The 25,170-nt window shown below is 48.8% G+C and overlaps 1 protein-coding gene and 1 long non-coding RNA gene across 3 annotated transcripts in view; one reads left to right on the top strand and one right to left on the bottom strand.

Annotated features, from left to right (window-relative positions):
* The window catches only part of LOC144109545 (piwi-like protein 1), a 77,927-nt gene that overhangs the window by 30,207 nt on the left and 22,550 nt on the right, over nt 1-25,170 (bottom strand). The gene's annotated exons all lie outside the window — the stretch shown is intronic.
* On the top strand, nt 10,163-11,613 carry LOC144110017 (uncharacterized). Of its 2 annotated transcripts, XR_013309676.1 has the most exons (3): nt 10,253-10,664; nt 10,765-11,136; nt 11,442-11,613. It is a non-coding gene; the product is annotated as an uncharacterized LOC144110017 (long non-coding RNA). The 2 variants fall into 2 exon arrangements; XR_013309675.1 differs by having other exon boundaries at nt 10,163-10,664; nt 10,765-11,613.

Below are 25,170 nucleotides of genomic sequence, written 5' to 3'. Positions count from 1 at the left end.
AAGCGATGACAATTGCAGTCTCGAAAGTCTATGCTGCTTCTCGGAAATCAGCCCCAGCAAAACTTTCCACCTCTGCAGTCGTGTTTAGCTGTAGGTAGCCAGTCGTCGCCGCAGATGATTTGGCGCGGGGTACAACACGAACTCACTGCACGAAAACACAGCGCGTTCCACGCGACAGCTGGGCGCACGAAAACACAGGCCACGGACGTGTCAACACCACACACTCCTGGGCATCGGTTGTCGCCGCCGCCGAGCCGACGAGAGTATGTTGCACATCCCGCCGCACATACACTGCACACCACGATTACCCAGGCCGATGTGAGCGGTCCACACAGGGCACTGCAGCACAGGACTTCTCCTCACATCTGGTGGCCGAATGGCAACCAACATAGCCGGGTAGCCGCCTTTGGGGCTCCCCATCGTGGACCCGCACATATGTCTCCTGCAGCGCGATAACCTCCGGCGTGCTTTCGGTGATGCGCACGCGAAGATCGGAGTACCGCGCTGCAAGAGATCGAACGTTCCACTGCAGGATTGTGGGGGTCCGTGGTGGATCCCCTGCCTCATTTCGAGCCCCGAATCATGGAAACCACGGGAATGGTGCGACTTGAGAACATAGCCAGATTTGCCCCTGCGCCTGGGATACGAAGGTTCTTCTCATAAATCCTCACGAGGTGCAGAGATTTTGTGTTTAGAACGACTCGAAACTATTCCTTGCTCCGTCATACATGTTCTTGCTGTGGAGAGAAAGCTTTCCAAATGCGACGCAACCCGGGGTTAAGCACGGATCATATGCGCACTTCTCAAAGCCGACAGCTGGTTCCAGCTCGCAGAAATATCACTTTGCAGCAAGCATCTGTGAGGACATGCGAGGATGCACTCCAACTGTCAAACCGCAATATCCCGTCGAACACCGCGCAGCCATTCAAAGGTCTCCTCCGATGCGCAATCGACAATCTGGAACGATCTGTCACGAATTTATATCAAATTCGACGAAAAATTTCATTTTTGCTGCTCGAAGCACTGTCGGACCCAGCGCGTTACTCGTACCAAGCATAGGCGGCACACGGATGACTGACCCCAACGTGCTAGTCCAATGTGGATGATATACCGATAGACGACAATAATGAACGTTCAGATTCTCATACGGAAGGCGAGAGAATATGACCCTGGAACTTGCGTATAAAATGGTTTTTTGGTTACCAAGGAGACGAAATGGATCACAACTACCGCTGGATAGATGGATGGAATGTAGGTCGACCCATATGAAACGGGGTGATGGCAGTTTCCACCGTACTCAGCTTTTTTTCCCTTTATATTCGTTTAACGCTAATGTAAGTTGTTATTAAAGCTCGCCATTTTTATTTACGTTTTTCTACACCTCTAACCTTAAGTCACCTCTCTGCTTTTGAGCCACAAACCTCCCCATTACTTTTGGCTAATTTCCACCGCAGATTCATTTACATGACCATTGTTGTCTCTAAAGCCCTTCAGGAAGAGTGACTGCGCTTGCATCGACAGCGGGATGGATCCCATATCACAAATGAGTATGAGACGTTCTATTGTTACTACAGATTTACCACACACAGCACATGTGTCACCTTCTTCGTTAAATTTATTTTTGTAGCTGTGCGTTGTGTTAGACACCCTGACCTAGCTTTAAAGGGTAGGGCACTGCCTCTTGAGTCATCATAAAACTCTTTTTTCCTGACCTGCCTGCCGCAGTATAGATATGTTTCTAGACTATGGTTATTTTAAAATTATATATATATCCGATTTTCCATTCAGACATGCACAGCCATGGCACCGTTCCGCCGTGGCACCGTTCCGCACAAGATCGCACTATCAGCATCGAAGGTGAAACGAAGAAAATAGCATCACTGACATCGCTCAACAATAATGCAGGCGGGCGGTGTGGGAACGAAATTTCCCAATGTTTAAGTTTGAAGTTTATTTTCATTTCAAAAAGAAATGAGGGACCCGAGGCAAAAACTGAAGGTTAATTCACTTGACGACGCTCGGGCCGCATTACATGGCAAAACAGAGAGGTGTCGGTAGTAACATTTGGTGCACTTACAATTTAGGCAGTACATCCCAGTACATTTAGAGACATTTTAGCTCTTACTACGCGAAGTTCAGTCTTTTTGTTGTTAAAGGTAGAGGCACAATATGAATGAGAAGCATTATCAGCGAATAATAGCAATTGTACACAGCAACAAACCCGCAAAAAATCCAAAAAATACAGGAGAAACACACCTCACGAAAACCAGAAAAATTACATTTGCGAGAGAAAGAATGAATGTATTGTTTTCTTATTTACATTTTCAATATTAACTTTATTTTCGCGAGAATTGTTTAAAAGAGTGGGAAGAGTATGTGCAAGCATTTGCTGGCCAAACGTAGTTCTTATTTATTTATTTATTTATTTATTTATTTATTTATTTATTTATTTATTTATTTATTTATTTATTTATTCACGTTGCCTCACAGGCTCCAAGCATGGAGTATTGTGTGAGGGGGGGGGATTACATAAATAGGGGTAATAACAGGAGCATGAATGACACGATTATATAATGCTGATTGACTGTTAGTACTCATTAAACAGTAAGAACATAATTATACAATAGTTATTGACGCGTCATTAATGAAAAAAAATGGCTGTTATTTCGGTCCTAAAAGAAGCTGGATCACGAATATTGACGATGTGTTCCGGAAGACCATTCCAGTGAACAATAATAGCCTGCGGCAAAGCGGATGAATTGAATGCAACGGTTTTACCTGAAAGGCGTTTGAAGCTGAGATGGTTGTTTAAACGGCGCGAGGTGCGGTGAGGTTGGGCAAGAAGGTACCGCCCAGTTATGAGCAGAACGCGAAGGATATGTTCCTATAATTAAGTGTTAGATTGGCGATCGAAAGCACTGCTGCCAAAAGCTGCCACAAGGCCTTCGCTTCGATGTGCTAGAGCATAAAAAAAGCACTGTTCTCATGCCTGACGAGAAAAAAAAAAGGGCCAGGAGTGGGTTTTGAAACCTCTCAAGTGTAGACCATGGTTAGACGGCGGTACGAATCACTGACCCGTCAACCACGGGTTTTGTCCACAGCCCTTTTTCCAAGATTTCGCCAATAGACTGAGTCTGAGGCAACCCGAGCACCAGGTACGGAGAAACCTTGTACCCATTAGAAAACCGGTGGGTTCCCGGCGGCACTGGGGATCGAACCCAGCACCTCCCGAATGCGAGGCGGATGCTCTACCACAAGGCAACCGATTGGGTAGGCGACACCCTTGAAGAGTATCCACATAGTCGACATAAAACAATAAAAAAAAAAGATTCGGCACTGAGAGCGAGCAGAATCCGCCACCGCGGCAGAGATTCCGCGGAAAAACCAAGTTGAAAGCCTGATGGGTTCAGGCCAAACTTCTGGCGCCGCTTCTAGGAAGTTGCATTCCCGCGACGACAAACATGGCGGCACCCTTCGATGCAGGGCGCCTCTCTTCGGACACGGTTCGACATTGTTACTGTCCATTTCAGCGCGTTATTTGGTAAGAATTGGGGCACCGCTCTGTCGCTCAGTCTCGTCTTGCCTATAAAAAACGTACGAGTGATAAATTTGCTATATTTCTTTTTTTCTTACAGTGATGATTCTGCCCCATCCAGGTTTAAGAGAAGCGTCGGTTTTTGTTCACAACAGTGGTTCCCCTCTTAACGATTAGATGGCGCCACAAGGCCGAACATCTCGATGCTTCTTCAGCATATCGGAGCTGTGCTAGCGGACACGTAAAGACTTTACAACGCGCAGTTCTTCTGTTTGAGACCAGATGGCGCCACCGGCTTGATTGGACCAAGGCGCCATTAAGGGCACAGGGTAAGCCCTATACTTCCCATGCATTTTAGGCCATGTTGAGGTACATGTTTCTCACTAACTAATAACAGTAGCCTAATAATACATATATCATTGTTTGCCAAATTTTGTGCTCTTTTTACTGAACTAGAATATTTGAAATGTGTTGAAAATTCGATTTTTAATAAAATTTTTTCCGGTAGTACACAAATCTGGCCTTTCTTTGCGCATTTCAAAATTCATAACAGAATAACTGCTCAGTGAAATTGCTTAATTCTAGTTCAGTAGTTGGCAACACTTATGTAGGTGATTGCAAAAAAAAATCAGCCACCTGTCTTGAAAGGTATTGGAAATAATGGTACCTTTGTAAGAAAAAACACTGTTTTGAGATAATAGAGCGTAAAGAGAAAAAAGATGTGAAAAACCATTTTTTATTCGCAGAAACGCCTCCATAGTAATTGTTTTAATAGCCCCCTGCTTCATAGTCACTGTCGCCGTCATTTTTTCGCTTTTCGGCTTGTCGTTTTGACTGTTGGGCCTCTTTTGTAAGCTGTCGTGTTGCTCGGTCCGCAAAGTACATGCGCTTATGGTCAGCTTCCCTCAGCCACTTGATGGTGTTGCTCCCTGGGTTCAATCCACACGCCTTCAAAACGTTGGCCCGTGCGATGCTACCGTCATTAAATGAAAGAACAGCATCCAGTGTTGCCATCCGTAGGGTCCGAAGCCTAACAAACACATTCTTTGGCGCGCGTTCCCAAACAACATGGTTGAACGACTCATTTGCATTTTGAGTTCGCCCATGCAGGCACTTCTCTAGGAGCTCAGCCTTCGATAGCTCCCTATAAATGGGTTTGATAGCCTCCAAGACAGATGCAGGCAAACTCTCCTTGTGGAAAAATGGCTTGCCCTCTGACTGACTTCTGTTGAAGGCACACCACGTATCAGGTCCCTTTGGGCAAAGTCCATGGCATGGGTCATCGTCTGTGGCCGATAAGTGGAAGAAGGTTGCCCAAACGGCCTTTCGCATTTCATCCAGGTTTCCTACATTTCTTCTGATGGCCAAACCATAGTGCGTCTGGAGCTTGTCTATTACTGCATCAGTCAGTCGGCCTCGGCCCGAGAGGCTCTTTCCATCAGAGAGTTTTCCTGCTTTGTTTCCTTTTTTTAGCCTTCGTAACCTTGTGCCCATCCTTTTTTGCACGTGCCCTATGCACTCAACCTTGGATATTTCAACAGAATCACCATATGGCATTTGTGCCTTCACAGCCATAAAAGCCTTGCTGTCACCATCCCCAAGGTATTTGACGTATCGAACGCCGTGAAGCTCCTCACTCCTGCCGAAAATTTTCAGTGCTCCTGCGACTTCCATTCCACCGCTGGTGCCTTGGTAGTTGCTTTGGCACACCTCTCTATGAAGGGGGTCACTGTTTGTACCCTTGATGCTGCACTTTGGACAACGTTTAGACAAAACCTCCACATCCAGCACTTTCCGAGAGTCTACACTGGTCGCAGAGACTATGCCGTTATTGGAAGTATGGCCTCGCTTCTGCCAGCTTCCATCAAGAGCAACTGCGATGTCTTCATCCCCCTCATTCAGCTGCACAGCTTCGTCAGCTGCCCTTTTCATCGACTCCTGAGCAGCAGCTTCGATGTGACCTAGAAGCTCTTGATTGTATTTCGCAAACTTTTTCGGCGGCTTAGGAAGGTTTAGCATAGCACAGAGTATATTTCCTGCAGCCATTCCCTTACCAATGGACCTCAAGGCATACACTAACCTGAGGTTGGCTTCATAGAGGCCAGAAGTAGTTTTCTTCGACGTCTCAAATTGTTGTGCGGCACTACACACTTCACAGTTCAAACTGTAAACGCTTGCAACACCTACCCGTTTTGTCACAATTTCGATGAGCTCAACACTTCCACCGCACTCTCTGCACACACAAATCTGTGTAATTGCGGCACAAATGCCGTCCATGTCCATTAAGACATATTGGCTGCTGCTCTGTAGCACATCCTCTTCCTGGAAGCACAGAGAAACTCTTGAAAGCTTCGATGTCGAGGAGCTGGCGCGTTCGGCATTCGGGATCTCATTCGGTCGTGGACATCCTTTTGCTTTTTCACGATGAGCGTAGCGGTTGCCGTGACATTCACGCCTGACGAAGGCCTTCTTTGCCCTGGGCATCTCAACTTATCAGCAGCAACCAACACCGGCACAATTTACAATACTGATTGAAAGGGATAGCACTCGGACGCAGCTGCATGAAGGTTGCAGAAACGTGGAAAAAACGTGCAAAGCGTCTCAGGATTGTCTTGGCTAAAAAAGAGGAGCTGTACAATAGTTTCCAGACAATTTTTTATATGTAGCTGATTTTAGACAAGTTTTGAAATCAGGTGGTGGACTTTTTGGTTGAAAAAATTGACGTTAATCCTGAAAGGGGGCGTGGCCGCTCACTACTTGGTTTCGGAAAAAGCGTTTTTCAGCCGTAAATATGACTTTCTGAGGAAAGTGCGATCATGGAACATGTGTAGAATGAATTGAACTTCTAAAATTCCAAAAGAAAAAAAAACGATTTTTTTTCTAATTTTACCTTACCCTGTGCCCTTAAGGACGTAGTAAGTCGCTGGCGTGTACGTGTCGACGCAGCAGTGAAAATATCGAGCATTTGTTCAGAATGCGCTCCCTCTACGAAGATGTAGAAATTTATTTATTTATTTACAGAAGACTGCTGGCTTTATTGCAAAGCCTTAAGCAGGAGTGGGTGTAAAATACACTTTGACAAAAAGAAAACCTCCCTGAGGTACACGCAACCCAGCACACAATACCGAAAAAATGAACGACGAAAAGAGACAACATTATACAATATTAGACGACGCAGAGGAAATACGGGTTGTGTTGTGGATTGCAGGAATTCCGACGCAGAGTTAAAGGTGCAGGATGAGATCGTTTGCGAGCTTCAAGGAACCGAACTGCACAAGGCCGTACTGCACCTGTTCGCGCTCGTTCGCCATGCACATCTTACGGAAAGGGCGAAAGCAACAAACACATTCTCCAGCCTCAGACAGCCAATATTGAAAGACCAATATAAAGAGCCAATAGAGATATAGACAGTCACTAAAAGTGACTCCGCAGGCCGGCGCTCAGAGGGAAGATGATTACTTAACACGAACGAGGCCTATCATTTTCGTGTCCGGGTATCGTGCGACAATCAACTGACATAATTGAGAACTTCGTATAGCATGAACGCGTTGCCATGCACGCGTTATAACAATTATGACGCGGAATCTTTCGAACCGATTGCACGCCAGTTCGTGTAGGCGGCTTGATGCATGGTAGAGCTACCACGACAGTTGGCACTTGCGTGTCTATTTTTCTCGCCTTTCAGGGTTTAAGAAACCAGTAGAAAATATTCTAGGTTTCCTAAGCACCGTTAACACGTTGTAAACAAACGCGTACGATGTGCACGTGAGCGTTTTGGAGCGGTGTCTGCATGAATGTACACACTAGGACGACACGCGCTGCCGCAAGAACATTAATAATAACAACAAAAAACATTCAACAAAATGTTCAGCGGATGGAAACACAAGCATTCAGGCGATCTATCGTTGGCTGGATGAGGCTCGAGAGCTGAGCGGCTTTCCGGGACATGAAGCGCCCGATCATGTTTTCGCGCCTCAATGGCTCAAATTAGGATTCTCACATGTGCTTCGAAGCTTTAGCCAAATGAAAGTGCCGTCTTCCCACTCTTTTACAACCATATCAGCCAAAACACTTCCTGTCGGAGCAGAACCATCAGGCGCAGCAGCCGTCGCGGCGTGCAGATAGGAGGTATAAGGCGGCATGATCACGTGATCAAAGATGGCAGTCCACATGATTCGACGCTGTAAAGAGCATTTTACGTCAGCTTGTCGAGAATGTGCAGGTTTCCTACATAAAACCATGACCGTGGTGAAACCGGTGTATGTCTCACATAGGAAGACTGGTATGCTAAATTTCTAGAAATGGCGTATCGTCCGGCAAAACTGCAGCATTTACCTTCACCGGGCAGCGGTAGGGTAGCGTCGATTAGCATCTTTTCTTGCCATATATATGTATGCCATGAGCAGACGACTAGTGGCGACGTGGTGCCTGTCACGTGATAACGAGGCCGACTTCCGGCGGCCGCGGATTTCGCTCGCTCTCGCTGACGAATGCCCAAGTGTCAACGCGCCATTAGGGTTGCTTGACGGCGGAACGATTCCATGGCGCGCTGACCCAACTCTTTGTTCCACGACCTTTTCCCAAGAACATCATCATCAGCAGCATCTCTGCACCCCCTACAGGGCAAAGGCGTCTCCCATGTCTCCCCGATTAACCATGTCCTTTGCCAGCTGCGCACACCCTATGCCTGCAAGCTTCTTAATCTCATCCGCCCAAATAATCTTCTTACGCCCCCTGCTACGCCTGTATTCTCTTGGAATCCACTCCGTTACCCCTAACAACCATAGGTTATCTTACCTTCGCATTACATGCCCTGCCCAAGCCCATTTCTTCCTCTTGATTTTTACGAGGATCTCATGTTTGTTCCCGCAACCACTCTCCCCCTTTGGGTCCCTTAACGTTAAGCCTGTCATTCTTCTTTCCACAGCTCCCCAGGTGAAAATTTCCTGCTGGGAATCTGCTGGTTTGTACTGGTCCCAGCAGCAACTTTGCTGGTTTCGGTCTGGGCCTGCTGGTCCCAGCAGCCCACTTGCTGGTTTTGGTCTGAACCTGCTGGTCCCAGCAGCACTACTTGCTGGTTTTGTGTTGGGAACTGGTCCCAGCAGCAACCTTGCTGGTTTTGATGTCTGAGCCTGCTGGTCCCAGCAGCACCACTTGCTGGTTTTGTGTTGGCGGATTGGTCCCAGCAGCAACCTTGCTGGTTTTGTACTCGATCAACTGGTCCCAGCAGTAAACCTGCTGGTTTTGTACTCAGTCAACTGAAACATATTGTTGCTTTTAAAATCAAGTAGCCGGTCGTCAGAAGGGTTCTACTGGTCTCAGTAGAGAAGAAACCGGCTTTATATTGAGATTATTATTTACTTGCCTGGAGAAAAACTGATCAGCTGGGAATTCAACCTGGCGTGTATTGGACCAGATGACCTAGCTAGTTGGAAACCAACTAGACATGACTAGCTTCATTCAGAAGGTGTGTATTAACAGCCATTTGGCAACTGCTTCAGCGCTTGAAACTTGAGTATTTATTGGGAGACAGGTGTAACTAAATAAAGAAACACAGTGACAAGCTTCTGCGACAAGCTTCATGCACGGCTAGCAGTAAAAGTGGAACTTCGCCTTGTGAATTCCAACTCCAACGCTTTTCTTAAAACGATACTTAGTCAATGGAAGATCATGCCTATCAAGAATATATAATATCAGTCTTTGAAGCGCTTTGATTGCCTTCCAAGACAATCCACACTCAATGGCAAAATTCACAGTCAGTGCAAGGAAGTCCTCAACAGTTAAATTACTGCATTGCGTCTGATCTGACGTCTCAGGGTGCTCGGAAAAGTCAGGCAGTTGCGTGTGATTGCTCGACGATGTAGGAGTTTCCGTAGGACCTGACCAATTATAGCTGCTGCCATAATCATCCCCATCATGATGCGTGGCCTGTGGTGATGTCTGCGCTGGTGAAGATGACCGCATAGGTCCTTGCTCTGGCGAAGCTTAGCGTGTAGATCCTTGCGCTGGCGATGGTGGCGGCCGCGGAGATCCTTGCGCTGTTGACGTCGGGTGCGTATCCCCTTGCACTGGTGACGATTACCGCGTAGGCCCTTCAGCTAGAGACGGTGGGTGCGCAGACATCCGAAGATAACTTCTGGTGGGAGTCGGAAGACCAGCATCGCAGCCTGGGTCAAGACAACGCCGGTACCGCTTATTCCTGCGGCCCATTCTTTCAGCTCACTGTGACAATAATACCACGGCCACCATCCGAATAGCACTTGAACGTCGACCGAAGAGAAGCACTAGGCGGGGATTGCTGTTGCTGCTGCAGGATTTGGATATGGGGCTTTCTCTTTGTATCGGGCGGCCCTTACAAAAAAAAAAAAACTCGTGTCCTAGCCTATTTTGCAGGAGGCCCTACAGTTACAGAAAATATACTAGTTCACTGCACTACAGTCGTCGAGTTGAACGAAGCCGACGAAGCGTCTAGTTGGATTTGGATTGGATTTAGACAACCTGGACTGGTGAAAATGCCGATGTGGCTATCCTTCAAGAGCTCATTGAACTGATTTACGAGTAAATTAGCACATTTAATTACATGAACATGCCACTAAAACTTAATAAGTAACTGTGTATCAATTGTTTTGTTTTAAACCAGTTTTGAAAAAACTTGCTTACTGACTACTTTTTTTCTTGTCCGAAGTTTGTCGCATCGATTTTTGGAGATAGCAACATTGGGTACCTGTTTACTTTTTTTTTCCCCTTTTTCCCTGTCTTCTCGGAGTGCACGGACGAGTATCGATCCCCGTCTCTCTGTTCTATCATACTGTGGCGGCTTTTAGCTTTTTAAATTACTTCGCTAATCCGAACTTATTCAGTTAATTAATCTGCGGCTGATCTGCGCTTGCAGAGTTATTAGTGATCCTTGGTGTGCATCACGCTCCACAGACACGTGCGATGTTTGCCGTTGTCAGGTTCGCGCACGATATAGATAAGTTGTACGTGATTCCTGCAAAGGATATTACGAATTTCAACCCGAAAAACAACACAGACTTCAATACGCGGTCTGTGTATACCGCGTTTTGGAGAGATCCGCTGGACGGAAAGGACAGCAGTCACTACAGCACCCAAGTCCTGATGCTAGGAGGTAATGGCTCAGTTTTGTGCACCTTAATTGCATGAGATTTTGCCACGCGAACTGGGTTACTATAATATATGTGTGTGTATGTCTGAATTTCTCACTGCAGAGTTGGAGAAAGAAATCCAGGAAAGGATGAAAAAAAAAAAGACTTGCGATGCCAAAAATTCTAGATCCGCATGATTCTTCAAGTGAGACATGTGAAGAGGAAACAGCAGCCCAAAAGAAGAAGGTGTGCTTGCATTGTGCAGTGTTATATCTTGTTTCATTGTGCAATCTCGTGAAATTTAACCTGCGATGTGTTGTAGTGTATGCTTGTTGCAGCACATCCTGTGTTTTTAGTTTTTTCGTTCTTTAGAAGCAAAAGCGAACTCTGCTGGCATCCAAAAAAGCAGAGTATGATGAGACCATGCTAAAAAAAAACATGGACGATGCCAGAAGCAAAACACTGGCAGCTCAAAGCCGCGACAGCCGCCAAGTGGTAAGTAGTACGCCTGCTTAGCTATAAGCTGCCTTATAATTATCAGACACCTTTAAACGTCAGATTAAATCTGAAACCGTGAATGATAATTCTTTATAGGCCAAGAAGCGAGTTGGCTAAAGTTCTTTAGTTATTATAGCAAGTTGGGAGTTATGCGCACTATGCCCCTGCAATCACCTGCTGGATCATGCGCACTATGCCCCTGCAATCACCTGCTGGATCCTACTGTGTCACACCCCTCCTTTCTTTCATATGGCAGCTATCTCTGCAGCACCTTATTAACTGTTGTAAATACTTTTTTGCAGCCACGGTCAAGCACTGGGGTCTACAAAAGGGCGTGGACGTGGACCCCGTCGTAAAAAAACATCAACAGGATCCTCAGCGAGAAGATTCAAGATGTCGTAAAATCCAAGAGGAAGGATATGCAGTGAACTGTCCATTCACATGAGAATAAACATGCTAAACTGCACAAGACAAGTAGAGCTTCTTGCCTTCTCCTGCTGTTGAGAACATGCAATGCATTAGTATGCGTCAAAGCAGCAAGTGGGAACCTGTGTCCAATGAGCTGTGTTTGCTCGGCAGTCTCGGATGAGCAGAACTGGCATGTTAGTTTAGCTTAGGTTTCTCAAATTCTGCGTGAAGGAACTAGAACAATAGAAGTGATACAAATACCAGACAGCACTGTATTTGTGGTATTTGCCTCGTTTCTACTGATGTTATTCTTTCACGAATTTCGAGAGGTCAAAAGCTAATTTCAGTGCCTGCTGGTCCCACTAACACCTGCTGGTCCCAGCAGCGCCTGCTGGTCCCAGCAACAACTGCTGGTCCCAGCAACGCCTGCTGGTCCCAGCAACGCCTGCTGGTCCCAGCAGCTCCTGCTGGTCCCAGCAGCTGCTGGGAATCTGCCAAAATCCCAGCAGTGTTGGGACCAGCAGATTCCCAGCAGGAAATTTTCACCTGGGTCAGTGCGTTCCTCTTAACTTAAGCTCAACCCTTTTCGTTACCCTCCACTTCTCTGCCCCTTATGTGAGTACCAGAAAGATACAGCTGTTGTACGCTTTTCTCTTGAGGAATATTGATAAATTGCCATTCATATTCTGACATATGCGCTCCAGCCCATTCTTATCCTTCAAGTTGTTTTCCTCTCCCGATCCGGATCAGCTGTCACTACCTGCCTTTATAGCAGGTGTATTTCTTTACCGCTTCCAGCACCTCGCTGCCAACTGTGAACCCAGCACCTCCCGAATGCGCGGCGGATGCTCTACCACAAGGCCATCGATTCGGTGGCCGACACTGTTAAAGAGAATCCACATACTCGTTATAAAACAATAAAAAAAAAAGATTCGGCACTGAGAGCGAGCACAATCCGCCACCGCGGCAGAGATTCCGCGGAAAAACCAAGATGAAAGCCTGATGGGTTCAGGCCAAACTTCTGGCGCCGCTTCTAGGAAGTTGCATTCCCGCGACGACAAACATGGCGGCACCCTTCGATGCAGGACGCCTCTCTTCGGACACGATTCGACATTGTTACGGTCCATTTCAGCGCGTTATTTGTTAGAATTGGGGCACCGGTCTGTCGCTTCGTCTCGTCTTGCCTATAAAAAAAAAACGTATGACTGATGAATTTGCTCTATTTCTTTTTTCTTAGAGTGATGATTCTGACGTCGGTTTTTGTTGACAACAGTGGTTCCCCTCTTGACGATCAGATGGCGCCACTAGGCGAAACTTATCAATGCTTCTTGAACATATCGGAGCCGTGCTAGCTGTTCTTCCGTTTCAGAACAGATGGCGCCACCGGCTTGATCGGAACTAGTCTTCCTGTATATGCTAACGCAGGGAGCAGAGTTGCGCGACTGTTTTCCTCGCGCCGCTCTTGACGCCATTCGCCGAGCGGCCATCACGTGATTCTGCTGACGACGTTTGTTTCAGTTTGAAGTGGAGGAGCCGACTTTGCTGGCGCTACGCCGGTTCCTCGCCGGCCCCAGTACCCTCTCGGCTGCCATCGTGATCGGACGCGTCAGGTGCGGTCGGCTGCGGTGTGTTCCCGCCTTTTCCATGCGCTCCAGTTGTATATATTTTGATAGTGTGCAGGGACGGCAGCCTCCAACTATGACGGGGTGCAGTGCGCGAAACTGCAAGAACCGTACCGAAAGCAGCAAAGCTTTTTACGCAGTGAACAAGCTTTGCCTAGGCTATTTAACAATTTTATTTGTTAAGAATGCCCTTAAGGTTCCACTGACAAGGATGTTAACAGTGGAGGAGAGGGGAACAAAAATAGAATGAAATATTTGAAAGCAAAATTGGATATTCATACGCAAGCTCTGTGTGCAGTTTCATCGCAAATGAGCCAGCGGTTGAGGCGGAGAAACTTTTGAAAGTCTTCACGATAAAAACGCACAATGCTGTATTTAAGAATGCAGAGAAGGTACATATAATTCAAGTAGGTCAAGAGAAAACGCAATAGGGCTTAGGGAAAAACGAGCAAATAACAGCACCAGAAAGAGATACACATCACTTTTTGAGATCCTTGGAAACCCGTATACCACAATTCAGCTGCAGTGACTTGAGGCAGGGTTCTCTAACTTTCGGATGTTAAAGAAGTACGGCACGTGAGGTGTTTGGCTTGAAAAGATGACCATGGCATAGGAAAAATGCAGTGGAGGGTAGAAGTCAGAGGAACAAATGGTATGTATATTTTGTGAAAGATAAGTGCGCGAGTTTGCGATTATCTGCGCCCCAACGTGAAAGAGTCCAATATCGGTGATATACCGCTAAACGACAACAATGAATGTTCAGATTCTCATCCGGAAGGCGAGAGAATACCTCCCTGGCACACCATTATCAAATTAGTTGGTTTGGTTATCAAATTAAGAAGACGAAATGGATCACACCTAGCGCAGACATGCAGCAGCGTTCCGCCGCTCACTCGCAGCGACTGCAAGGTCATCATTACACCGAGGTGTTGGCCTTGTTATTAGACGAGCACTGCGCCATCGGGATCCTATCTCAAGAACCTCAATAAAGTTACTCGTAGCAGCCATCCTGACTAGACTGCCGTCAATCGCGTGCTGTCTACATCAGGCGATCATTCGAATGAAGACCGAAGAAAAGGCCGCAGCTATCAGCATTAGGGATATACATATATATGGTGCTGCTCTCTGCTACCTGGAAACGATTACTTATCGAAGGTGAAACGAAGAAAATAGGATCACTGACATCGCCCAAAAATAACGCAGGCGGGCAGTGTGGGAACGAAATTCCCCAATGTGAGGTCGATAAGCTCTAGCTGCCAGAAGGCCATCGCTTCGGTGTGCTAGAGCATAAAAAAGCACTGTTCTCATGCCTGCCGACAAAAAAAGGGCCCGGGAGTGGGTTTTGAAACCTCTCAATTGTGGACCATGGTTAGACGGCGGTACGAATCACTGGCCCGTCAACCACGGGTTTTGTCCACAGCCCTTTTTCCAAGATTTCGCCAATTTCTGTGTACCCGAGCACCAGGACAGGAGAAACTTGTACCCATTAGAAAACCGGTGGGTTCCCGGCGGCACTGGGGATCGAGCCCAGCACCTCCCGAATGCGAGGCGGATGCTCTACCACAAGGCCACCGATTCGGTAGGCGACAACCTTGAAGAGTATCCACATAGTCGTCAGAAAACAATAAAAAAAAGATTCGGCAGTGAGAGCGAGCAGAATCCGCCACCGCGGCAGAGATTCCACGGAAAAACAAAGTTGAAATTCTGATGGGTTCAGGCCAAACATCTGGCACCGCTTCTAGGAAGTTGCATTCCCGCGACGACAAACATGGCGGCACCCTTCGATGCAGGACGCCTCTCTTCGGACACGATTCGGCATTGTTACGGTCCATTTCAGCGCATTATTTGGTGAGAATTGGGGTACCGGTCTGTCGCTCCGTCTCGTCTTGCCTATAAAAAAAAAACGTACGAATGATGAATTTGCTCTATTTCTTTTTTTTTATGGTGATGATTCTGTCCATTTCAGGCTTAAGAGAAGCGTCGGTTTTTGTTGACAAGAGTGGTTCCCCTCTTAACGATTAGATGGCGCCACTAGGCCGAACTAATCGATGCTTCTTCAGCATATCGGAGCCGGGCTAGCAGACACGTAAAAACTGTTTACAACGCGCAATTCTTCCGTTTGAAACCAGATGGCGCCACCGGCTCGCTCAGAAGACGGCGCCATTATGGGCTGCACCCTACAGTGGAAAGCAGCGGGCCGACTTACGCAAGGCATTGGGGTTTAGGGTAGTGAAGGGAATGTGGATTTTAAGAGGTTAGAAGTAACCAAGCGAAGGTTATCTGATTGGCGGCTAAAAGCAAGACAGGAGTAAAATTTCACAGGACATGGCTAGGTGGCTTGAGCCACCGCCCGATGTAAAGGGTTCAGCCGTATCCATGCATCCAAGTCGCTGGCATGTACGCGACGACGCAGCAGTGAAAATATCGCGTATTTCTTCAGAATGTGTTCTCTCTACGGAGATGTAGAAAGGTAGAGGAAATACGTGCTGTATTGTGGATTGCATAAATTCCGACACAGATTTAAAGGTGCGGGATGCGATCGTTTGCGGGCTTCACAGAACCGAACCGCACAAGGTCGTGCTGCACCTGTTTGCGCCCGTTCGCCATGCATTCTTTCGGTACGGGCGAAAGCAACAAAGACATTCACCAGCGTCAGATAGCAAATATAGAAAGGCAGGTTTTGATCATGGAAAATCTGCGAGGGTTAAGTGCACAGTACAGCCCCGCGAACAAGTTGTTCCGCCACTGCAGCCGTCACTACGTGCTTTTACTTTATCTGCAGTTGCGTCTGCCTGAGTAGCGAGACCCCATTGCTCGTGAGTTGAGGAGTTCCGAAAATAGTAACAGAAGCGCCCGGGGACGAATTAGGAACGGAAAAGAAGGACGTCTGGTGTTCCTGCATACCGCAACTGTAGATTGTACAGTGCGCAGCCACGCGAACGAAAAACGTTTAGCGTCAGTCCGTGTATTACATGCCGCCTTGGTGCGTGTTGCAAAAGGGTTGCAAGCCCCAAGGGTAGCGTTGGCCTGGCGGCCTGGGGCAAATCTGGAAACATCCGAAGGTCCCGGCAAAGGATGAGTCGACTGGCAACAGAACAACTTGTTTATTCTGGCATCGCCAAAAGAGCAGCCGGTCAGGGCGACCACGTTACTCGAAGGAAGGAATCGAAGTCTCTCGTTGGCGTCCGGGGCAGCTCCCTTTATATACCCTCGGAGTCGAGGGCAAGAAGGAGCGGCTTGGGATGAGTCGCACAAGACGGCGACGCACGGACATGAACAGACGTGACGGGCGCGTCCGCCGGGCCGGCGCCGGTCAGACCTCCTCGCCTCCCAGTTGGGGAGCTCCTCTCCCCGGCTGCCGCACTTTGACAAGCGTGGGCACCAGCATGCACACACACACACACACGCACGCACGACGACACGTGGCACTGAAACCTGCCTGGACGCGCTTGGCGGGAGGCGTTGCGGCAGCGATGAACGAAGCCGCGGCATCCGTTGCATCCGCGCCGGCTATACCGCGCGTCGTAGGCGAGACGTAACAGACCGCCCCGCCGGGAGAAGGAGATCCCGATGGTCAGGGGACTGCATCCGCTGTCCAGAGGGATGTCGCTCGATGATGCTCATAATCGAAACCGGTCGTCCCTCGACGTTGCTTGAGCGCAGCGCACAGAGAAGGCCTCGTTCTCATGTTCAGGATCACACAGGACACTGCAAAGTCACTTCGGGAGAGTTGCCATTTTTGTGCTCGTTCCCAGCAAGCGTTAGAACTACGCCGAAACGCAACCGCTCAGTCAGCAAGCACGAGACAACCCTCACTAAGCTCTGCCAGGCTCTTTCCCCTTTTATACTACTGCCTAGTTCCTTACAGTAGTCAAGCAGCACTCAGAACGCGTCCACAAATTGGAAAATTGCACTAGAAAGCACATAATCACTTTGAAACACTAAACAAAAGCAATATGTTAAAAATCCTGCCTCAGGAAGAAAACATCAGTAACAAACAACTTTGAGGCGGATTCCCACGTTAGGGGCTTCGACTTAAGCCATCGGCGTTACCGTTGAGACTCCCCTTTTTGTAACGCACCTCAAAAGAATATTGCTGCAAAGCGAGGCTCCAGCGCAGGAGGCGGCCATTTTTGGGAGAGATGGTCTGCAGCCATTGGAGAGGGCAGTGATCCGTCTCAATGATAAACCTCGAGCCGGCTAGGTAGCATGACAATTTCTGAACGGCCCACACGAGACACGCACACTCTTTCTCGGTGGCGCTGTACGCCTGCTCACGACAGGTCAGCTTACGACTAGCATACAGGACGGGGTGTTCCACTTCTCCATTGTCCCTTTGGCACAGTACAACGCCCATGCCTCGCTCACTAGCATCGCACTGAACAACGAACCCTTTTGTGTAGTCTGGCGATCGTAGCACAGGCTGGCTTGTTAGGGCGCTCTTTAGGGCGCTGAAAGCTCTTTCCTTGGTCTCGCTCCAGACGACTGTTTGGGGCTCTGTTTTTCTTAGAGCATCCGTCAGGGGAGTCGCGATATCGGAGTACCTGGGGATGTACCTCTGATAGTAGCCGGCGACACCTAAGAACGACCGAATATCGGTCTTCGTGCGCGGTTGCGGGAAGTCTCGCACAGCGGCCACCTTTATTTCAGAGGGCCGGCGACGACCCTGTCCAATCACGTGACCGAGGTAGACAACCTCGGCCTGTGCTAATTGGCACTTGGGAGCCTTGACTGTCAAGCCCGCTTCGCGCAGCCGGGTTAGCACTGCCCGCAAGTGTGCCATATGCTCAGACCAGGATGCGGAGAATATCGCTACGTCGTCTAAATACGGTAAAGCGAATTCTTCCTGTCCCCGCAACACTTTGTCCATGAGGCTTGAAAAGCAGTATGGCGCGTTCTTCAAACCAAAACTCAAAACTTTAGGACGGAATGTTCCCATTGGTGAAATGAACGCCGCATACCTACTAGCCTCTTCTGTAAGTGGAACCTGCCAATAACCCCTGACAAGATCTAGGGTGGAAATAAACTGAGCGCTACTAACTTTCTCAAGGCGCTCCTCGATGTTAGGGATCGGATAAATTTGATCCTTAGTGATGGAATTAAGCCTGCGGTAGTCGACGCAAGGACGAGGTTCCTTGCCCGGTACCTCAACTAAAATCAAAGGGGAGGTATAATCACTCTCACCCGCCTCAATAACACCGAGCTGTAGCATTTTCTTTACCTCAGCCTCCATAATATCGCGCTGGCGGGGTGACACCCGGTACGCCTTGGATCGTACTGGCTCTGGGGAGGTAAGTTCTATATCATGAGTAAGGACAGAAGTCCTACCAGGCCTCTTAGAGAACTGACCTTGAAACTCTTGTAAGAGTTGGTGTAGTTCGGTTTTCTGCTCAGGCGACAGCGGTGCTTTAATGATTAAGTCACTAATAACCTGATCAGTGTCTTCCCTGTTCGTCACTGAGCTTAGTCCCGGAAGCTCGACCGGAAGCTCTTCTAACTTGCCCGTGTCGGGCATTTCCTCTCCAGTACCTGGTGCCTTCAACGCTACAGGCCCAATTTTATTCAGTTCGGACGTGCTCTGAATATCAGCTTGCTGCGCCTCCGACCCTTTCTCATTGTTCGACAACGTCGGCCCCGCAACTACCGCCTTTGCAGCGAGCTCCCGAACTCTCGATCTGGTTAAGGCCTGAACGCTAGCCTCACCAAACAAAAGCCCCTTCTCGCGCAGGAGGTGATCGGACCTGTTTGAAAATAGGTACGGGTACTGGGGGGGCAGCATAGATGACACTACGGCCTCCGTCTCAAGTGCTCCGAAAGGTCCTTCAATAAGCACTTTTGCTACGGGCAGACACACGCTATGAGCTTCCACGGCTTGCTTGATCCATGCGCACTCGCCCGTGAACATATCGGGTTCTACGTAAGAGGGGTGAACTACATCCATTGTAGCTGCGGAATCACGAAGCACTCGGCACTCTTTCCCGTTCACGAGGAAGTCTCGCATGTAAGGCTCGAGAAGCTTCATGTTCTCGTCAGTGCTACATAATGACAAACACACGACTTCTCTTTTTGTTTCTGGACACTGCGCCGAAAAGTGACCCGGCTTCTGGCACGTATAACACACGCGCGCTTGCCTCCTCTCGAACCGCTTTCTGCGTTCGGCTTCGGCTGCCGCCGTCTCCTTACGTTCGGTCGGACTGCTTTCACTCGCATCCGCACTACTTGTGTCCCCCCTTGCTCTCATGGGTGTGAACTTCGGCCTCTCAGACTTGGAGCCAAATTCACCCTTTTGACCGTCCTTAGCTCCGCGAGCCCGACGCGTCACAAACTCCTCGGCTAGCTCGGCGGCTTTAGCCACTGTACTAACGTCTGGCCTATCCAAGACCCAGTACCGCACGTTCTCAGGTAACCGACTATAAAACTGTTCCAGCCCGAAACACTGCAGAATTTTCTCGTGGTCACCAAACGCTTTCTCTTCTTTGAGCCACTCCTGCATGTTTGACATAAGCCTGTAGGCAAACTCTGTATATGACTCACTTCTGCCTTTTTCATTTTCCCGAAACTTCCGACGGAACGCCTCCGCTGACAGCCTGTACTTTTTTAGCAGACTCGATTTCACTTGGTCGAAATCCTCTGCCTCCTCTCTCTTCAAGCGAGCGACTACGTCGGCCGCCTCGCCGGGTAACAAAGTGAGCAAGCGCTGTGGCCACGTTTCCCGAGAGAACCCCTGCTTCTCGCACGTTCGCTCAAAGTTAACCAGGAACAAACCAATGTCCTCTCCAAGCTTAAACGGCCGCATCAGGTCAGTCATTTTGAACGATACTCGTTCTCCTGCACCGTGTGCCTGACTTCCATTACGAGCGCGTTCCATCTCTACCTCGAGACGCTTCATTTCCAAAGCGTGTTGACGGTCGCGCTCTTCTTTCTCTTTTTGCTCTTTACGTTCGCGCTCCTCTTTCTCTTTTTGTTCTTTACGTTCGCGCTCCTCTTTCTCTTTTTGTTCTTTACGTTCGCGCTCGTCTTTCTCTTTTTGCTCTTTACGTTCGCGCTCGTTTTTCTCTTTTTCTTTTTGTTCCCTCTCCTCAATGGTCTCAAGGCATTCCGACAGCTCGTCATCCTCAGCCTCCAACTCAAGAATAGCCCTTAGCAGTTCTGGTTTTCTGAGTTTGTCTGAGACATCCAGACCCAACTCTCTTGCAAGCTCCAGCAATTTCGGTTTGCGCAACGACTTCAAATCCATGGCTGCTCCGAATGCTGCTTTCTCTACTGCCTACTATTGTCTTGCCGCAAACTAACCCGGCAGCAACGACAACACAATTACCAGCTCTGTTTCTGACACTAACAAAAGCCTGGCAAAACTCAGAAGAAGAAAGTCCCGCACTCACCAAACCTCGCAGCCAAGAATTCAGCGCAGTCGTTCCGCTGCAGGCAACCAGTCATCACACAGGGCTCGTTGCACTGCTCCCGGATGGTCGTTGTGCTGCTCAGCATACAGTTGAACGCATATCTTCGGTGCTGGCCTCCGTTGTCGGGATCTCACCGCTGGCAACCAGTTGTTGCAAAATGGTTGCAAGCCCCAAGGGTAGCGTTGGCCTGGCGGCCTGGGGCAAAGCTGGAAACATCCGAAGGTCCCGGCAAAGGATGAGTCGACTGGCAACAGAACAACTTGTTTATTCTGGCATCGCCAAAAGAGCAGCCGGTCAGGGCGACCACGTTACTCGAAGGAAGGAATCGAAGTCTCTCGTTGGCGTCCGGGGCAGCTCCCTTTATATACCCTCGGAGTCGAGGGCAAGAAGGAGCGGCTTGGGATGAGTCGCACAAGACGGCGACGCACGGACATGAACAGACGTGACGGGCGCGTCCGCCGGGCCGGCGCCGGTCAGACCTCCTCGCCTCCCAGTTGGGGAGCTCCTCTCCCCGGCTGCCGCACTTTGACAAGCGTGGGCACCAGCATGCACACACACACACACGCACGCACGACGACACGTGGCACTGAAACCTGCCTGGACGCGCTTGGCGGGAGGCGTTGCGGCAGCGATGAACGAAGCCGCGGCATCCGTTGCATCCGCGCCGGCTATACCGCGCGTCGTAGGCGAGACGTAACATGCGGCATACTGTTGAACTTCGCTCCAAGTAGCGCTGTTTCCGTGGACCATATTCGGAATAAATCCTTTGCGTTACTGCTGCTGTGCTGAGTGGTCGTCACTTCCTCGCTATCCATGCGAGACAGTCACTAAAAGTGACTCCGCAGGCCAGCGCTAGGAGTGAAGCTGTTACTTACCACCAACGAGACTTCGAGCTTTTTCATGTCCGAATATCGAGCGACATGTGAGACTGCAGTAATTGTGAAGTTCGTGTGAACGACATCTTGTGAAGGCTGCCTGATGCATGGTACTGCTACTATGATGGTTAACATTTGTATGTATATTTATTTTTGTCGCTTTTCTGTCTTTAACGAAGCACTAAAAAGCTTTTAGGTTTCCTAAGCACCATTAACAACAGGTTGTAAACAAATGCGCACGATGTGCATGTGAGCGTTTTGGAGCGGTGTCTGCATGAATGTACACACTACGACAAAGATATGCGATGCTGCAGGAATAACAACAAAAAGCATTCAGAAAAGCCTTCAGCGATTGTAAAGACAAGCAGTCAGGTGATCTATTCGCTGGGTCGAAGAGGCTCGAGATGCTGAGCGGCTCACCGCGACATGAAGCCCGATCATGATTTCACGCCTCAACAGATCCAATTGGGGTTCCCGCATGTCATTCGAAGGTTTTGCCAAACCACAGTGCCGTCTTCCCACAGCTTTACAACCACATCAGCCGAAACACTTCCTGTCGGAAGCGAACCATCAGACGTAGTAGCTGTCGCAACGAGCAGTTAGGATGTGTTTAATGGCGGCGTGATCACGTGATCGAAGATGGCAGCCCACATGACACGACGCTGTAAAGAATATTTTACGTAAACCTGTTGTGAATGCACAGGTTCCCTACATAAAACTACGGCCGTGGTAAAACCGGTGTACGTCTGACCTAGTAATACTCCGGTATGCTAAATTTCTAAAATTGGCGTAGCGTCTGGAAAAAATTGCTGGATGGAGCTTAACCGGGCAGCGGTAGACAGCGTCGATTAATCTCTTTTTCTTGCCATATCTGTGCACGCCATGAGCAGACGAGGACCGAAGATGGGGTGGCCATCACGTCTGAACGAGGCAGCATTTCTGCGGGCAGCGCGCTTCATAACGTCGCAGTATTCGTCCCGACACAGCGTTACCAACCTAAAATCGTCTCTCGGCCTTGAACCATTAGCATTCCGCAGAAAAGTATCAATTCTTTGTCTTTTCCACAAACTATACTTTAACTTCCCCGCACTACGCCAGACTTTGTTATCCACTCCCTTACGCTCATCTCGCCGATTATTCAACTCCCTCAGCATTCAGCGGTTGCATGGTTCATCCAACGCTTTCAACAAATCTTTCCTTCCCATCGCCATAGAGGAATGGAACAATCTTCCTGAAACCGTTGTCATCGAAACTAATCCCACCAAATTTAGGCAGCTAATAACAGACCACTTGATCCAACTATAGCTACTTCCCTCGCGATGCTCTGCGTGCAATTTGAACTGCTTGTGTTATTGTGACACCCCCCCCCCCCCACAAGTGTTTTCCCACTTATTTAATTTCCGTACTTTTTAATGTGTAATTTATATACTACTGCTTTGCCATGTATATTCTGTTCTATTTGAATCACCTGACGCTAATTTCACGTCAAACTTGTTATTCTTGTTTTTTTTTATGCTTTTTTATGCTTACATGCCTTTGTGTGACCGTTTCACATCACTGTCTTCCCCCCCCCCCCCCTTATGTAATGTCCCTGACGGGATCTTTAAGGGTTCAATAAATGATGATGATGATGATGATGATGATGATGACCGCAGATTTCGCTCGCTGCTGCCACCGAATGCTCAAGTGTGAACGCGCCTTTAGGGTTGCTTGACGGCGAAACGAATCACTGGTCCGTCAACCCGACTCTTTGATCCACGACCCTTTTGCCAAGCATTTTGCTTCAGATGTTCGAGCCGAGCACCCTGCAAGGAGTAGCCTTGTAACCATTAGAAAACCAGTGTATACCCGGCAGCACTGGGGATCGAACCCAGCGCTTCCCAAATGAGAGGCGGATGCCCTGCTAGAAGGCCATCACTTCAGTGCGTATTCGAACCCGTACGGAAGTGAATGCTCAACGATGCGTTCAGTGCGATTTTGGACTGAGAATTCCACCGCTTTGAAAGTCGTTTGTTGCCCACATTCGAGGGGAATTTCGCGCACGCTGCCTTCTCCGTCAGGAACGCGCGGGCAGTCCGACAGCATCGCGCGCGTCGTCACGGAGTGGCTGTCTTCGCCACCTATTAGGCGCAGAACTAAATAAGACCCATTGCTCTATTATGGGCTGCAACCGGACCTCCAGAAATTCTCGAATACGGACATCTTACGGGTTTATAACCCCACATTATTAGAATACAAACGCGAGTGCTCGATTCTACGCGTTCGTCTCCAGAAGCAATTTTGCGTGCTATTTTTTTTTAGCCAGGTAATATCGCGCAGTGACCGAACGCTCCGGGTGCGCTACCTTGGACGATTAACAGCTGGGGGCCCCACCCCAGCTATTGTGTTCAAAGTGTGCGCGCGTTTTTTTCTTCATTGACTGTTCACGCGGGCAACTTGGACAAATGTATTATATAAATAGTGTATTTACGACCTCTCCTTCTATCCCATCTCACGTTCGGTTCTTAATGTAAACAGGCTCGTCAGCATTGCTTTTTTTTATCTCAAAAATGTTTTGGACCGTTTGTCAGTCGTTGCCTGTGCCATGGCCAATCCCCCCCCCCCCCCCCCTTAGTCGGTGCGCGTCATTAACTATACTTGAGGACAACAGCAACAACAACAATATTAGGCGCGTCCATCATAGTTCTATATACAATGGCTAGAGAACGAAGGGGAGCTAAACCGGCGACATCTGGCGACGGCAAAAGGAGCGGGTCATAGTAAACCTTGAGGGGACACCTGCTGGATAAGGACCACGTTATTGTGCGCGGTATAATTCGACGGAAGTCCAGCCGTCTAGGATGAGATCCAGAGCCCGACTAGTCATTATGTACATGAAAAGGTTAGCGTCAGGTTTGTCGTGTCGATGCTTTCGATCGGCAACCTCGAGATTCTGAGGTAAAAGAACGGGACAGCTGACGACATTTTTTGCATGCTTTGCCACTTCTGTTTTGATAGGGTCAGTATTGCAGGGTGGCCAGCTCACTCCAATACAATAGGAAGAAAGACGAAGATCTATCGCTTGACTGCGTGGCAGTGCCGTACGCGTACGTCACGAAAGGTAACATAGGATTGTAGCTTAACTTGGTACGATGAACGATGCGACATCCGACGAGGAGTGTTTCAACGATGTTGAAAATAAAGACGTCCACTGTCCCTAAGCGACTCGCTGGGCGCGCCGTGTCGGTGCACAAAACGATGCAGCGAGCAGACACACAGCGCCCGTGTGTGTGTCTTCCTTTCTTGGTCCCGTCTGCTACGTTGTTTCCATGCAGAGCAGATAGCAACTTCGCGGGAAGTACCAACGGGAAAGCGCAGTGGCTTCGGCATACCAGATGAGATGGCCGACGATCATCAAGCGGCTCCTAGAGACCGTGCAGGTCAGTGGCCCGTACAGGTGAACGCCAACAAGAGACCGAATGGGCGTGCAGGGTATGGAAGTTCCTCCAAGGTGTCGGTCAGACTTTGCGCGGCGGAGGACTTACGGAGTTGACAGGCGAGGCAGGATGGGACGTACTTGCGTATATTCCCGTACATTCCTTGCCAATAGTAACGCCGCGAAATCCCTCTGTATGTTTTCAGAACTCTAGCATGTGCACACTGAGGATCGACATAGAATGAAGCACAAATGCCAAACTCCAAATGGCGAGGAATCCCTAGGAGCCACCGACGAACATCAGGCTT

This window comes from Amblyomma americanum, chromosome 11 (assembly GCF_052857255.1).
Source record: "Amblyomma americanum isolate KBUSLIRL-KWMA chromosome 11, ASM5285725v1, whole genome shotgun sequence".
In the NCBI taxonomy this organism is placed as follows: Eukaryota; Metazoa; Arthropoda; class Arachnida; order Ixodida; family Ixodidae; genus Amblyomma; species Amblyomma americanum.
This window is presented reverse-complemented; position numbering and strand designations above follow the sequence as displayed.